We start from the raw sequence: 16,710 nt of genomic DNA, 5'->3' as shown, positions 1-16,710 counted from the left end.
TGTGTGTGTGTCGGAAATTATGAAAAGATTGTTAAATACGCGAGATATATACGTTACATAGATTGATGATTTATTAGAATGGTCATGTCATATTAAAAAAAGATGGCAAATCGAATTCGATAAAATTATAGAATATCTCGGCCTTTGAACTTGACGCTTCGTGTTTATTGATCAAAGTGTCGGCTTTGTGGATGTAGTGATCAATTGTTGAATGTATGTAATGTGTTGTTGTGTACAATGCGTATGTTGTCAAAATACAGCCTGATTTAAGTATTTATGCCATTTTCGCCGATTTTGAAAAGCATCTGAGACACGCACGAATATTAATTGTTACAAAGAGAGATATAACTGATATAAGTATAACATTAATACATGAATTCAGTTATATAATAAATTTTATATTATATATACGTAGTTATTAATAAATCTATTTTTTAAATTTTGGAATAGAATCTCATTCTGATCTCTAAAGAGTGAAAAATGTGTCAATCACTCTTGAAAAAGAGTGATTCAATTTTCAATTTTTAAAAATAAGAATTATTCTAAAAAAAGTCTAGAGAATACATAATTACAACGTATATATAATTGAAATATTCTTATTATACTAATATATAGTTGTCGCTTATTCTGACCTTTAATATTTGTTTTTTAAACAAGACCCAAGATAAGCTAAATGATTGTCAAATAGAAGATATCGCGTTATTATTTTTTTTATGTTCCAAATATCCTTATATATTGATATGATGTTGTTTATACATCAGTTTTTCCTTCACCTTCAAATATCAACAAATTCTTTCTTATAACGCGATATAGGAAAACTAGGACGAGTTGCGGACTTGACCTGCGTTACGATTTATGGTGGCAATTCTTTGATTTGTTATCGGCCATTTCGATCGAACGCGGAAAATGGAATTTTAGAAGAGAAATAGCCTCGAGAAAAAATGTGTCATAAAGAAAGCGTTTAGGATATCATCGTTTGAATTCCAAAATAAAAATATATAATAGTTCTCTGCAGAGTTTTATAATTAATTTTATTTTTATTATTCCAATTTAATTGAGATATATAATAATTGAACTCTTCAATAAATTGATAGAAGATAAAAGATATAATCCCCTTCTAGTTTATTATTATTACAAGATTTCTCTGATCCATTCTTTCATGTATATATTTCAATGCTCTTCATGCTAGAATCAATGTAATGCACCTCGTGGAGTGCATCATACGTTCGTTTGAATTACGTTGCTACTGATGCCGTTTAATAATGTCATGATTTATCTCAAATAGCGCGTGATAATCTTCACAAGTTTATATTTACAACACTTTCATTCACGAAATTGAAATGCTTGCATTGAAGATACACCGTTATTGCTTCGCATGCTCCAATTCGCTATAATGCCTCCGCCGCGAGTGCATCGAGCGTTTAAGCTGCATTATGATTTGTCCGACGTTACTTAGCGCAATCATGATTTCTTCCAGATTGCACGTGGCGATTTTTACGATGCTTTCGTTTCACAAAACAGAAATGTTTGTATTAGAGATATTCTACACGCATTGGCCATTTCTGTATTATGTTAACGTTAGAAGCATCCGACAGCTGGCTATTGGTAAAATAATCTCTTATCGTGAAAAGAAATAAAAATTGTTTTCTTCGTTGATAAAAAAATTTGAAATATTTTCTTCTCAGAACTCTTACGTCAATATATTATTACTTAAAAGTTTAGTACAGTACGAAAGTAGTATACGTAATATATTCAGACATAAATATGAAGCTGGAGCAGTCACGGAACTCATATGTACGGCTGAAAATTACCCATAATATAAATAATAAAAAGAAAAAAACATAAAATTATTGTAGATAAGCGCCACTTTATACTAGTCGTAAAGAGTGGAAACGCGGATTGGAGTTACGATTGCAGTTTTCCGTAATGGTTAATAATAGTATAGCGGCTACTTCTCCTATAATAGAACATGAGGGTTATTACCTTCGACATTTCCGTTTTGCGATACCGTAGCGTTTACATATAACAGCTGCATCCAATACTTCACATGCTCCGGATCGCCATGGAATCCGCGACGACGCGACGCGACGCGATGGACGCGGAGTAGTGCATCGCAGCGCGGAGTGCATCCAGCGCATCGTTCCCATTGCACCTCTCCTTTCCTCTCCTCTCCTCCCGTTCTGCTAGCGGTCGTTCGCGCCAGATGCTTCGTCGTTTTCTCCTGTCGGACGCACGTGCTGCTCGTATCGTTTGTTCGGGCACCGGCCGGAGCCGTCGGAGACTACTACTGCAAGGTAGAGCAAGAGGACGGGGCGGACAGCGGGGCTGAGACGCGAGAGGATCGCGTTGATGCGAGCATAAATGTTTACGCTACGTGTCGCTCGATAATGTTCGTTATCAGCAGTCTTTGAGTCCCTCGTTTCGCGCAGTTCGCCGAGTTTAGATGCGTTTTAACTTGCACCATTCGCTGAGTTCGCTCGAAGCGGCAGTCGCCGCCACGCGCGACGTGAATCTCGAGATCGCGCTAAAATAGAATCGACCAACGGTTCTCACTTGATTTCGATGGCAAGCCGCACGCTTTAACTCTTTAATATTTTGAAGAAGTGAAAGACTAACAAGAGATGATAGGATAAATGCGCTAGATAAGCAAATGGAAGGGGTAAAAATTATTGTAATTTTTCTCACAAGTTTCATTATTTTTCATTATATTAGTAAATACGACGAGAATATTTTTTCGACGGTAAATGGTATATAAAATACGAAAAGTAGATTTTTAGATATAAAATCACTGAGATTTAATAATTATTAATATATACATAATTGAATTACATCGAATAATTATGGCGCCATGCATTTATCGTATTATTATAGTTGTTTTAATTAATCCTAATTAAATAGCTCTTATTATTAACGATATTGCAAGAAACTTAGTATAAGATGTTTTTTAATACTAAATTTGGAATTTTTGCATTTTTCAATTAGTTTGCTATCTATTATTTAAAATGATTCGTGAAAATGCTTACATTTTTAAATATATTTTTGATAATTTAATTTTATATTTGTATAATCTTATAACGTTTAAATTCGATCATTAGCAATTAATATTTTTAAAATCCAAAAAAGATCAGAAAAGATCCTAAAATATACTTATGTAACACGAAATTATTTCTGAAAGAAAATAAAATTTTTTAAATTCCTTGATCTGATAAGCTGCTCGTTCAGACAGCTCCAAATAACATCATTAAGCGTGCGACAAGCGGCGAAAGCCAACGTACAGAATTAAAATTCATGTCGTGTATCGTATTTATGGCGACTAACAGATTCAATTAAATGAACTCTACAACGTTCAAGAAATAGCATTAATCAATGGTAATTAATGCATCATTCAAAACAATAATATACTTTCGATTATTTCTAACCATTTGAAAATCGAATTTTACTGGGATCATGTATAAATTCTAGACGAGAATTCTAACGAGTTATCTTTCATTAAGAGAAATTTCCAAAATCCATATAAAAAAATAACAAAAAAAGTTTATTTAAGCAAACGATATCTTCTGATTAAATGCATTTTTTGTTTCAAGATTTGTATATAAATATTACATGATTAAATTTTATGTGCGCAGCATTAAAAAAGTTTATTCTAAAAATACTGAAACTATATTATAATTTTTTTTATATTAATAGAATGTCGTGCTCGCTTCATAGATTCATTTGAAAGAACGATTGGTAAATATGATTTTTTTTACTGTTCAGGCTATAATCATAATATGTTCTTATTGTTATAAACGTTAATCTTAATATCAATGCAGCTTTAAATTTCGTATTTACATGGGCGTACTTAGAAGGAAAGTTTTCGTATAGTTTTAGAATAGAGAAAATGATAATTATTAGAATAGAAAAAAATGATAATTATTGGTGCAAATAAAAAAAGTATCATTGACAAATACGTGAAACAGGAGCGACATGCAGGAGCGCGGGTGGCTGTGCATTGCGAGGATTTCCTGTACGGCATCGGAGCGCTATAGTTTCCAACAATGGCAGTCATATTGCCTTGCCCCGCATTTCCTCCCCGTCTCGTGTTCGTCCCTTCCCCACTGTACTCGAATTCATTCAACGTTTCCAATTAAGGGGTTAGTCCACTTTGCGTCGGCAGTGAGGTGTGACTTTGCATCGCGGATGCGCGCCGTTCTCGCACGTTCTAGAACTTCAGTCGACTGAAACGCTCATCATTAAAGCTGCGCGATTACACGCGGGCAAAGATCTGTTCTGAGAAAGTAAGAGTTTTGCATAATATAAGAGGAAATCAAGAATCTTAAACAAACCTCAGTTATTTAATAATCTAAAGATCTCTTTTGTCCGATATAAAATTCACGAATTCAATTTCAGAATAATATTAACGTATTGTGATTTTTCGGAAAAATGATAACATTTAGATTAGATTTGAACATTTTTAGTTTCTATAATTTTAGAGTTTTACAATTATAAATTTTTGAGAAAAATAAATAAATAGTGCGATATCTTCTGTGAGATAGTCTTTAATATCTTTATTTTCTATGTAGCTTTTTCTATGTAGTATTTTAAGAATCTATACACTAATCTTTCTTCAAGCCTTCAGTTACTTGGATTTTAAATCCGTCGTGCATAATCATGTATGCTTTCATTTGCGAGCTCATAGAATATGTTTTCAACCTTTGAATTGAGACATTTGATATATACGATTATTATTATAGATAATACATATTAATGAATATATACACATATATGTATATTAATGTAATTACTATACATTGTGTAAATTTGATTGAAGTTCGCATAATGTAATGATTCGGTTCGCTAAAGTGAAGGTTTGTCTACGTGGATTAGAGGTGATTGTGCGCTTTAATCAGTTAGTGATTAACTACCTGACCATTCATCATTCCTCGTGTACTATATCGCAAGCCTTAATCAGTATTTATCTCTCTCATGCTAATAATAATACTTATACATATACATGACTATCGTACGTCAAAATGTATACTGTGAATCGTTTTCCAAAGCGACGCTTTATCTGTTACAGCTTGAGGCACAGAAAAATTAAACTGAATATTGTAAATTTAATATGTTTATTTATTCACATAAATATATATATATATCGCAGATAAAAAGTGATGTATATATTTATATACAGATATTCCATACCATCATACACATCTCGCAGATCAATTAGAGTTGCAAAAGTTGTAATATTAAAAACTCGAGAAAATATGACGATAATTTTTGATTTATAAATGATTGAAGTTGACTAATGATGTTGCATACAGGTAATTCTCAAGGGTCCGTAACTGCGCTTATACATATACTGATTTGTTATTCGTTATTGACTTTCATAATTCAGGTGGCATTGATTTTACCTTTTTGTTTTTTACTTGCAACGATTTTTTTTATCGAAACAAGTATTTTGTATAATTCACTTAAAATACAGATCAAAGTAATGGAAAGTGGAACTACAAGTTTTTTCTGCGATATTTACGCGGATGATAATTATTTATTTAATTTGATGTTTCGATTTTAAATTTCATATCATGTTTCGAATTTTTCACTAGTTCAAACGCAATTTGTCCATCATATTTTCGGATTGCAAGTACTGAATAATACGCGACGCAGGGCGAATAATTCAAATGACAGAAAGATAGGATATAACAATTGTTTATTGACAGCTAATGTATAGAATTATGGTAAAGTATAGCATATGTTAATTATATATAAAGTCGGCGTAATATATTTCGTCAATGCATACAAACAAATGGTTAAGTTTTACAGTGATTGAAGGAATTACATGTGTATAATACATTTCCGCATGTACATATGTTTATGAGCGGAGGAAATTTAGAAGAAAGATAGGAACAAATGTTCGAAATAAGACAGTAATGTCATCAAGTCATTAAGATCGAAGACAGAATAAAATAACAAGTTATAAAAGATGAAAACAATACCGCATATAACTAAATTGTAATTCCGACATAATCGAAATGTAAAGTGACAATATTAATTTACATACTTCTAGTTTAATCTCAAGCATTGGTAACATTAACAACCAATATTTTATATAGAATAAATATTCGGTATAAGTGTAAAACCGGGGTAAACCACTAATCGAAATTATGTATTAATGCCTACTAATGCCCAGTAATGCTCAAGTATTGTCCAAGTAATGCCCATTAATGCCATAGTAATGTATAATCTCGTATACTTATTATAACACACAATACTCTTAAATAATGCCCAATAATGCCCCAAATCTGTACACCGCAATGACCTCAGCGGTTTATTCCTCGTGTAAAACGTTAAATATTTCGAATTCAGTCAATATATAGCCTTGAAGTTTATTATTATTGTAGTGTACGTTGTGTCGCATTTACGCAAAGTCGCCGCGCTATCATTTACCTGTCGACATTCAAATGAAGTAGATAAGACAATACGCGTCATGTCGTGTGTCGCATTATTCCTCGAGATGCGATCACTTACTCTCCATGATTAAGAATTAATAATTAACAACTCGTACAATTACTTAATCTCATGGATCGCTTGGTTTATGTAAATGAAAAGCCGCGATAATATCGAGCGTTTATTAATGATGCGCGTATTTTGAGGGATTTACACAAAATGTATTGCGCGTACGATATCGAATTTTGATGTACATTTTCGAAACGGTCGGTTCATCGTGTATTAATTAGCCATTAACCCGAGTTTATTAGTCGTATCGTATTGTACAATGTTTATATGTGGATAATTATTTAACTTTCTTCATGATTTTGTTGATTTATATGTATACCAAGTAGATTATAACTTGTTACTTGTTTATAGCTTATCGTACTTTTTATTTATTATTCAATTATAATAAAATACGTATTGCATAAGCATAATGTTGGGAACGGAAGGGGGCGGGGGAAGTAAATCGCTGAGGGCATATTAAGATATACAAATTGAGGGCATTTGGGGCATTACTTAAGAGAATTGGGTATTATAATAAGTAATATGAAATTATGCATTATTAGGGCATTAATGTAGACATTATCTGGGCATTAATGGGTATTAATATTACTAGAACATTACTAGAACATTAATGGGCATTATTAGGGGATTAGTGGACATAAAAATTGGATATTACTTGGGCATTATTTGGGCATTACTGGACATTAGTAGGCATAGGTATAGATAATTTTGGTCAGCGATTTACTGTCGTGGCCTGTCGTGGCGTCGCGTTGGGAATGTTGCGTAAAATATCCGTGCGATTGTAAATAACCATGCTTCTGCGAATGTTGTGAGTATCATTAGAAAGAATCTAAAAAAAGGAAACCTGGATAGCATTAGGCGATGGTGAAGCAATCGTGAGATGAATAAATTATTATTTATTATCTTATTCATTATTTGTAAAATTAATTGTCACAAATGAGTGGAAAACGCTAGGCAAATCTTCGTGTCTAATAATATTCTTTGTGAATTTATACAATTTTTAGTTCAAGCAAACTTTGCGCCGATTATATTTATTGGTTTTCAAATACAGTTCTAGACTGAAATTGAAATAGTAATATTATACATTAAATTGACAAGAAATTTAATATCATTGATGTTAATAAGCATCTTTAAAACGCTGTAAACAATTTATTGCGAAAAATTAGCTTCAACCGAAATTAATTATTATTTTATAATTATTTTTTAAAAATTATTATATTCTATAACATTAATTGTTCTGGACATAGTCATAATTTGAATATATTCTATATTTTATAAGTTTGACGTAGTAATTTTTAAAAGTTTTCTAAGGTATTTATAAACGATAAAAATCGGAATAAGATATTTATGCATTTTTTATATGTATATACAATAAAATAAGTTATTATTTGTAAAACGTGGTAGAGATAAATGGTTAATAACTCGTTAATATTAGCTGTATGTAATGTCCGCGGTACCTACACATATAAATCCAAAAAACAAAGTCAACTGAGCAATAAAGATTAATATCTTTAGAGTTGTTATAATTAACGGATAATAGATCGCTACACTGCATGTAGGCATAGTTATAAGCCTGAGTGAACCTGATATGTGTCTTTAGATAGTTTAGAAATACCTTGTAATTAATGCAACATAAATGCATAATGGTATTATAAGTACGAGTTCGCATAAGTATTTTTATATTTTATATATATCAAAGTATTTTATATATATCAAATGCTTGCTGTATAATAAAAATATTTATTTATATTTGCAAAATGCGAGTAAATGTTAAGTATTTTTATGAAGAGATATAATACGATACAAAATTTAAAGAATAATTTTTGCCTTCAAAAATAGCTTATTTATCTTTTTAATAAATAAAATAATGATATAAGATTATTATACTTTCATGAAAAAAATAAATATATAAAAAGGATTCAATTGAGTTTTGCGAATATAAGTGATATGAAATACAATACTTTCTAATATGAAATACAAAAAATTAATTTGATTCGTGAATAAGATGACGAAAATTTACCAAATTTTCTCAACAACATATATACGGTGATCGCGAAAAATGTTGAGGCCAAGAGCCACTTCCGCGATATGGTGCGCGAGCTTATCGAGATTATCCGAAACGAGCTATTGTCAGCACGTGGTTAACCGTGACTATCTAAATTAGAATCGGTGTTGACGACATGTCGGTCTCCCTCGTACTCAGCGCGTCGGCATTTGTGGCCAACTTTTACATCGTCTTTTACGTCCGCGCCTTTTACGTGAAAAATTTCCGCTAGGCAGCTCATGCGAGAGAAGCAAAGGTGAATCTACGCGATTCATTCTCGATGATCATTCCAGATGAAACATACAAGCATTGAATGAATGAGCTTTTGTTTGATGCATCATTTAAATTTAAATGAAGACATTTTATAATCATGATTTTTTTTAACGATGACTCGAATATAATTGCTAAATATAACTTGAATACAGTCGCTTGATAATAATAATAATAATAATAATAATAATAATAATAATAATAATAATAATAATAATAATAATTTATTGAGTAGTATAGTATTAAAAAAAATTATTGACTTAATATTTGTTTCTGAATTTAAAAAGATCATATTTTAATTCTGAATAATTATTTAGCAAAATAGGAGCACGATATGAAAATATAGTCTTACTTTTTTGTTTTTTCGCGAATTTTTTTATACTATTATAATTTGTTTTGATTACTTTTATAATTATAATTGTCTACAACAATTTACATAAAGTTTAATTTTTTTCTTTAATTTGATTTCTTTGATTCTAAGCTCTAATACCATTATTGAAAACGAGCTGTGCGAACTCGTCTTAAGTTATCTTCGTAAGACTTGCAAGTAAGTTTTCTGTGACGTGATAAAAGGCGGTCGGATGTAGATAGAGGCGGGTAAGGTGATAGGTTTTTACGCTGACTCGTCACTGACATGAAGTGGCTTGGGTTACGTCGCAGTTGTAAAGATGATCGTCGAGAAGGAAGAACATGCTTTGACGCTTGGAAAATGTCATGGAGCAAACGTGATGCATTTTGAACGCGAGTCATCTATAGTTCATAGAACTAAACATATGTCAAATGTCAGACTGGTATTTATTGTATTTATTGTATTTTTAGTAGAATTTTCATGTTGTGTCTCACAAAATTGTGTTGAGATTTCGATATCCAATTCTAATAATAAAAATTTACTTTGCTTTATTATAAACAAACTCTTGTCTTTTTTTTTAATATAACAATATAGATTTGGTTTTATTGTGCATTTTACAATTGTGACTTTATATTCAAACTTTATTATTTAAGCTAAGAGATTTAATTTTTACTTACGTATACTTATAATAAAAGACACAATCTAGACATTATTTATTTTTAATTTTAGTGCGATATTATTGTGCCATTTTTATAAAAAAATCAATAAAATTATGTCTGCAATGATCAATTTAACTTGTATCTACAGTGTACTATGTAAATTAAGTTAGTAATATAATAGACTAAGTAATGATAAAACGGTAGAAAAAGATAATGAGTCTCATTTTAATTTTATATATAACGTGTACAGCTGGGACGTATGTAAGGGGGTTAATAGGAAAAGATGGGAAAGTTACAGATAGTGGAAAATAGAGAAATTGTAGAACCTAGTGAGGAGAGAAAAGTTCTTTCTTACTTGGCACGGTATCACTTTACCCAGTTTAACATTTCAACATGTGAATATGCCATCCCGTGCATGTAACTGCGGACAGTAACATCTTATGTCCCCGATACGTTCCGGGATTTATAACGATCGATTAATGTTTAGTTGCAAGTTGCCGGCATCGTCTCAAAAGTGGCGCGTAGCATTCCATACGGAAGTCTCTTTAATTTTTTAGCCATCATAATATTGTCGTTCATAACGCAGGTTATTATTGAAGAACGAGAGAATATTTTATTATTAAAAATGGGTCATCTATTTCTGAAAATAATTTTTAAAATCAAATAAGAAATGGGAATAACAAGAACAGGATTCTTAGTTTTTCAAAAATAAATCGAAGATTTTGTGTATATAAGTGTGAAAACGTAATTAAGCTTACATAAAAAAATCTATAATATATTATAATAATTATACAAAATTCTATAAAAAATTTTATAAAAAAAAACGTATTACATGTTTTGGTTTCCTCATTGAGCCATCTTCCAATGCTAGTTACCAATGTGCAGTCAATATGTTATTTTAGATAAGAATTAACATGATGATATAAAATTAAATAAATATACAATATAAATATATATATAAACTAATTAATACATATGTATCATATTTTGTGAATTAGATTTTTGTTATACACGTGTATTCGAGCGTGTTAATAATTTTTTTATGATAAAAAATAAAAAATGTATTTCCAATGTATGTTAACGTATAATCAATTCTAAAATTTATCACACAAAATGATTATTATAAATAATAAAAGATACCAATGCATAAAATATTATTTTTGTATATTAAGAAAAAGATATTTTCTTATTATTCAACATATGTTTGCGTATGACGTAAATTGAAGAGTCATTGATCACAGGAATATATGTCGCGTACCAAAAAAAAAGTTACGAGAGATAAGTGTACAGGCAAATAGTTTTTTACATGTTTCCCGTTTTTATCGCAGGCATAGATAGGAATATTTCTCTTCATGGAATTGTTTCCCTTCGCCGTAATTATGTGCTATAGGTCAGGCTCTTTCTAGATAGAACGCTATAAGTGCGATACAAACACGTGCACGTGTGCACGCGTGTACACATACGAGCGAATAGACCACCACGCTTGCTGTATCGAACCAGTTAGACGAACAACAGTTACTTCTTAATGGACTCACCATGCTTGTCCATTACCTAGCGTGACACGCTTGTATCCACTGACATGCACACGCACGCATCGAGCAGTTATGGGGCATACATGACACCATTGTCACGCGGCTGTAACTATAACTACCCGCGAGCTCTTGTTGACAAACGCGATCCTTTTTGCGACACGCGGTTTTAACACGAGAAAATCGATGGAAACAACAAGCCGTTTAATCCTTATTTTCATTTTCTCCCAATCTTCCAATCTTTAATTTCTATTTAATTTTGTACTTAATTTTTTTCTAATTTTTAGATATAGAGAAAGATAAAAAGTAGGAATGGATCATCAAATTATCGAATACTGGATCCATTAGCATTACGTTGTTTTTAGATATCCGGCTGGATGTTTCGAAAATGTCTTCCTAAAAAAAGAGCAAAAAAGAAAAAATAATTTTTTTTCTCTTCCCAACTTGTAAAGAAAAAGAAGAGAGATGAACTGTGCAAGAAATTCAGCTGAAATAAAATTTTGCATTAATGACACAAACTATAAATCAATATAAAATTTTAACCTGATATATTACTGAATACTAATGATATCCAACTATCCGATTGGATGATAAAAAAGTGCCGGATAATGTCGGATACTATTTCTCGAATATCCAGTGCATCCCTAATAAAAAGTAAGTTAAATCCAGATTAAAGTTGATCTACATTGGTAGAATCGGTCTCGAATATATATTTCTCTCTCACATTCATAAAATATGACAATAGCTAGAATTTCGAATTACATTTATTCAATATGAAAATTTATATTGTGTATTACAGCGGATTTATAGTCCTAAACATGCAATGTTCTTTATAAACTGCTAAAGTGTCAGATTGCTTACATTTTAGAATTTTTGTATTGTTACACAATAAAAAAATTTGTGTATTTGTGTTAGACACGGTCCATTCACGTTTGTGTTGAATTTTTTAACATATTCAAGTGTTAATTTAGCATAATGTGATTACATTATTTAAAGATTTTTTGTGAAATTGATATTCAATGTTTTTTAGTGTCAAAATGTTTGTCAGTTTTTAATTTATTGACGTTACATATTTCAGCTTCAATTTAGGATTTCAATTTACATATTTCAAGATCGACAAATAACTGGCGTGCAGTTTGCTTAAACTGGAAATTATAAAAGTCGCGCAAAAAATATTATTAGGCACTAAAACCCGCTTTGATCGAATATAGCTTTCTTTTCTGTGCTGATAATTTTATATACATCCTATAACTGGATATTATATATATCATAGTTAGAATTTAAATTGACATTCTAGAATTTTTATAAATTTCTATTTCTGTAATATAGAAATATTGGAATGTGCTATAATATAGTAATCATAGATGTTGTGAGCGCTTGTACATTAAATTGTCACACAATGAAAATGTATTATATCATACTTCCCTTATTTTTACTACGATTTTACTTTTGGCCAAGTTTCTCTGAAAGAATGCCACTTTGCGGCGTTTACATAATTCGGCACGAAGCTCGGCATGCGTACGGAATCCGTCACGCGGTTCTAGCAAATTTGCGGCTGACCACGTGGGTGGCTGATATTTTCGGCGCTTTCATGAACCACAGAGCAGAAATTTATGCAGACCACTGGGAATCGCGTTTGCGGAAATGCGAGGGAAAGTGGAAGGAATACGACAGCTTTAATCCTCGGTCATTAGTGCGGCTTCCACGATGCAGCTTGCGTGAACCACTTTACATGTATTAGGAGGCAAAGTGATATTTCAAAGAATCTTCTTTCTCAATTCTGTTGAGCTTTTATATTTCATAAAGGTAGATTGCTTTGTAAGTAGAGTGATTCTATGGTACCTCTCTATGTGAAAATACTATTTGAAAAATAAATCAATCCGCTGCAAACACTAATTTAGTTAATATTTTTTACTACTATTTAAAATTAGCTAAGATTTTTATATTTAGCATCAACATCACTAAATCTCCATTCATTCTTTATTATATTCCTGTGTAAGATCATATCATTATCGTAAAAAAAATCTGTAGATGTATGCTTTAAAATTATCATCGCGTTTTCCTTCTCTATTCGATTAATTTAAAATCGAGATTTTTTTAAAAGAAATTATCGTTAATGGGAAGTAGGAATGTTTATGTTTTTGAAATAAAATTAGTAGTATAGCTTATTATTCTATAACTTTCCTTCATATTTTTCTTAATCACAAGTAAACTTTGTTTTAACAAAATTTGTTTTAACAAAATTCCAATATTTTATTAATTAATTACATTCTATTAATTAATAAATATTTTATATCATGTAATAAAATGTTATAAAAATGATATTTTAATTTTTTGTAAAAATATTCGATCGAATTGATCAAACAATTGATAGTCGTGAAAGAGAATTAATTCTGGAACACTTTATGTATACTTACAAAGCAAACTTGAGAACAATGCAATAAATGTGCTATACGAGAAATAGCAGAAACTAAGAGTTTAACAGAATGAAGATGTTTGCGCCAAGTAACACCCTTCCTACCTTTCAGCCCTCCTCCCCTCCCTTTTTCATCGTGTCATTCCCGATCCCTTCCTACACTGCTTGCCTCGTCGAACTAAGTAGATTACTCAACAAGTGGCTGCCAAACCTTGCACGGTCACCGATGGTTTTAACACCATCTCCCATCATTCCATGATAGAAATCGAAAAGTCATTGAATTGAGTATATATTTAATTAGTTTATGATCATGATAATATAAAATAGATAAATAAAAAAGAAAACAAAGTTAATTATTTTAGTGTCTTTAATATTTTGACATACCTAATTAAGACGTTAAAGAAATTATATTTTAAAGCTTGTTAGACGATTGTAGAAAATAAATTTTATTCTTTCTAATTTCATTTCAAAAGTATGACTAAAATTTCAATTAAAACAAAAGCTTTAATTAAAGCCTTTTTCTATTCTTTTGATTATTAGCGATCTAGATACGCTTGATTATCGCTTAATCGACGTGTCCATCTATTCTCCGAACACTAATTGGTAATTAACTCATTTATTGAAGGCAATAATTTAGTTGCTAGGTTTTGCAAGTTCTTTAGTTCTGCAATGTAATTCGGTCAACGGGAAGAGACTAAATACGCGGAAAACGAGAAATACTTGTATATATAGACTCGATCAAGTGGGTTAGTAGAAAATCATTCTTTACATCGCGGTGGCCTAACAGTCGCGAACGCGCGGCGGAAGTTTCGTCGTGAATATTACATATCACCGACCGCAGACGGTAACGATTTCTTCCAGTCGGAGGAGACTGCCACAAACTAGGTAGGATGCATTATCGGTCTTATAGACAGAGAGACAGACGCGAAATGTCGTCAAAGAACGATAGTAGGCATTGTGATGTAAGAATATTAAATGCCGTAAGTTCGACAAGCACATTCGTTTAAATTTAAGAGCATAATTTAATTCGAAATCTCTAACTAAAAATCGATACATTTCTCTGTTCTCTAATAATACAATTAGTGAAAGTGACGTTATTCTACATCACATTGAATTTGAATTGAATTATATATTGAACAAAAAATCTATAAAAAATATATCTGTTTTTTTATAAATTAATGATTTTAATGATTTTTTTTGTTTATTTAAAAGTGCAGTGACGGTATTTGTATTATTTATTTGCGACAATAAAGATATAATTGTCTACAATTGTGGGCGCATTGCATATGAGAAAGTCATTAAATTTTCATTAGAGGAATTGGAGAAGAAGAATAAAATCACACACAGTTTAGTCTGCGTTTTTTCGTATATGCTACAGTTTTCAAAGATTGAATTCCTAGCTCGCGTTTCGGACGGATTCCCAATTTATCATTTCACCGTTATGCACATTATTACACTTGTTATTTTTATATTATGGTATATACTCTTGCTGCTTTCTGAAACCAGTTTTTCTTTCTCCATCTTCTACTAGTTTCTTCCAACTGAAAGACTCGCTGGACTTCCCTCACTATTTCTTTTTGCTCCTGCCTGCTCTTTTCTTCTCCTTCCTCTCACAATATTTCGTCTTATTTCCCTTTGTCTTTACTTCTCTCTTTCTCTCTCATTCTCTCTTTTCTCTTTCTCTTTTTTTCTCTTTCTTTTAACGAACTAAAGATCCTACGAACCTTCGAGGCTAAAGGAACCAAGTCGAAGGTACCGACGCGCGCCTTTTTGCTGTAAGTTCTTCCGGTACAGTCGCCACCAACAGTCGCCATCATGGTTTCTGAAATAAGCAGGTTCAAGCTACAAGTTGCTAATACAAAAAGACAAAGAGTTTGTTGAAAAATGAAAGTCTAATATTAATATTAACTTAACCAAAGCACTTTATTCCCAAAACTTCTCTTGGGGATTTACAAATATGTATCAAAGACAATACATGTATTTAAAAGACAACTAAGTATATTAATGCTTTTTTCAGTAATTAGATAATTCCAAAATAATAAATAATAAAAAAGTTTTATAAGGTGAAATGTGAATGGTTTTTTTCGTTTAAAGTATTTTTTTTTATATTAACCTGATATTTGGCTTTCACTTTCCAAACTATTGTATAATTTTTTATATCTTTTTTCATCATAAAAATATGTAGCAATAGATTTACGATGGCATAAAACTTCAATAAGGCTAACATTTTATTAGTTATAGTCTCACTTAAGTTTAATATTGTAAAATATGACTTTCGCCTTCGCGCTTCAAAAATTCTGAGATATAATCAAACAGATGAGATTATAGTGAGTCATATTCTTTATTGGGAAAGTATACAGTAATCAAATTAAAATTATTTTGGTTCAGACTTATTCAGCTTTCCAGAAATAATTTGAAGCTATTTTGAGTTATATCAGCGACTTGATGTACATATAACTAGTATTGGGGAATGCACTGCGCGAATGCACATACTTAGCCAGCCACTAAAAATAAAATACGCAAACTTATTTCAAGACGCGGTTGTATTCATGCTTGACGTATATATGCGATAGAACGCGTGTAGATACATGTATGTAATTACGCCCACGCAAACAGAAATCGATTAAAAAAAAAATGAAACCATCGAAAACGAATACAAAATGCGAATGAAAAATGCCAACCATAGAGAGTCTGATTGGAAACTTTGGTATTGCACAAAACATTCTAGGCCGAGCATTTTTGTAGATGAGAAATTGTTATAGAAATCCAAAGAATTGTCGTCAATCCACATAGCTTGAATCATGTAATACAGAAAATAAGCTACGATTAAAATGATTCTATATACGAGTATAATACGCTCTAGTATAATATTATTACGCATGAACAGATGTGTGTGTGTGTGTGTGTGTGTGTGTGTGTGTGTGTGTGTGTGTGTGTAGTATTAATTT

Source organism: Atta cephalotes, assembly GCF_000143395.1.
Source record: "Atta cephalotes unplaced genomic scaffold scaffold00031, whole genome shotgun sequence".
Classification (NCBI taxonomy): domain Eukaryota; kingdom Metazoa; phylum Arthropoda; class Insecta; order Hymenoptera; family Formicidae; genus Atta; species Atta cephalotes.
The sequence above is the reverse complement of the archived record's forward strand: the minus strand, read 5'-3'. Positions refer to the sequence as shown.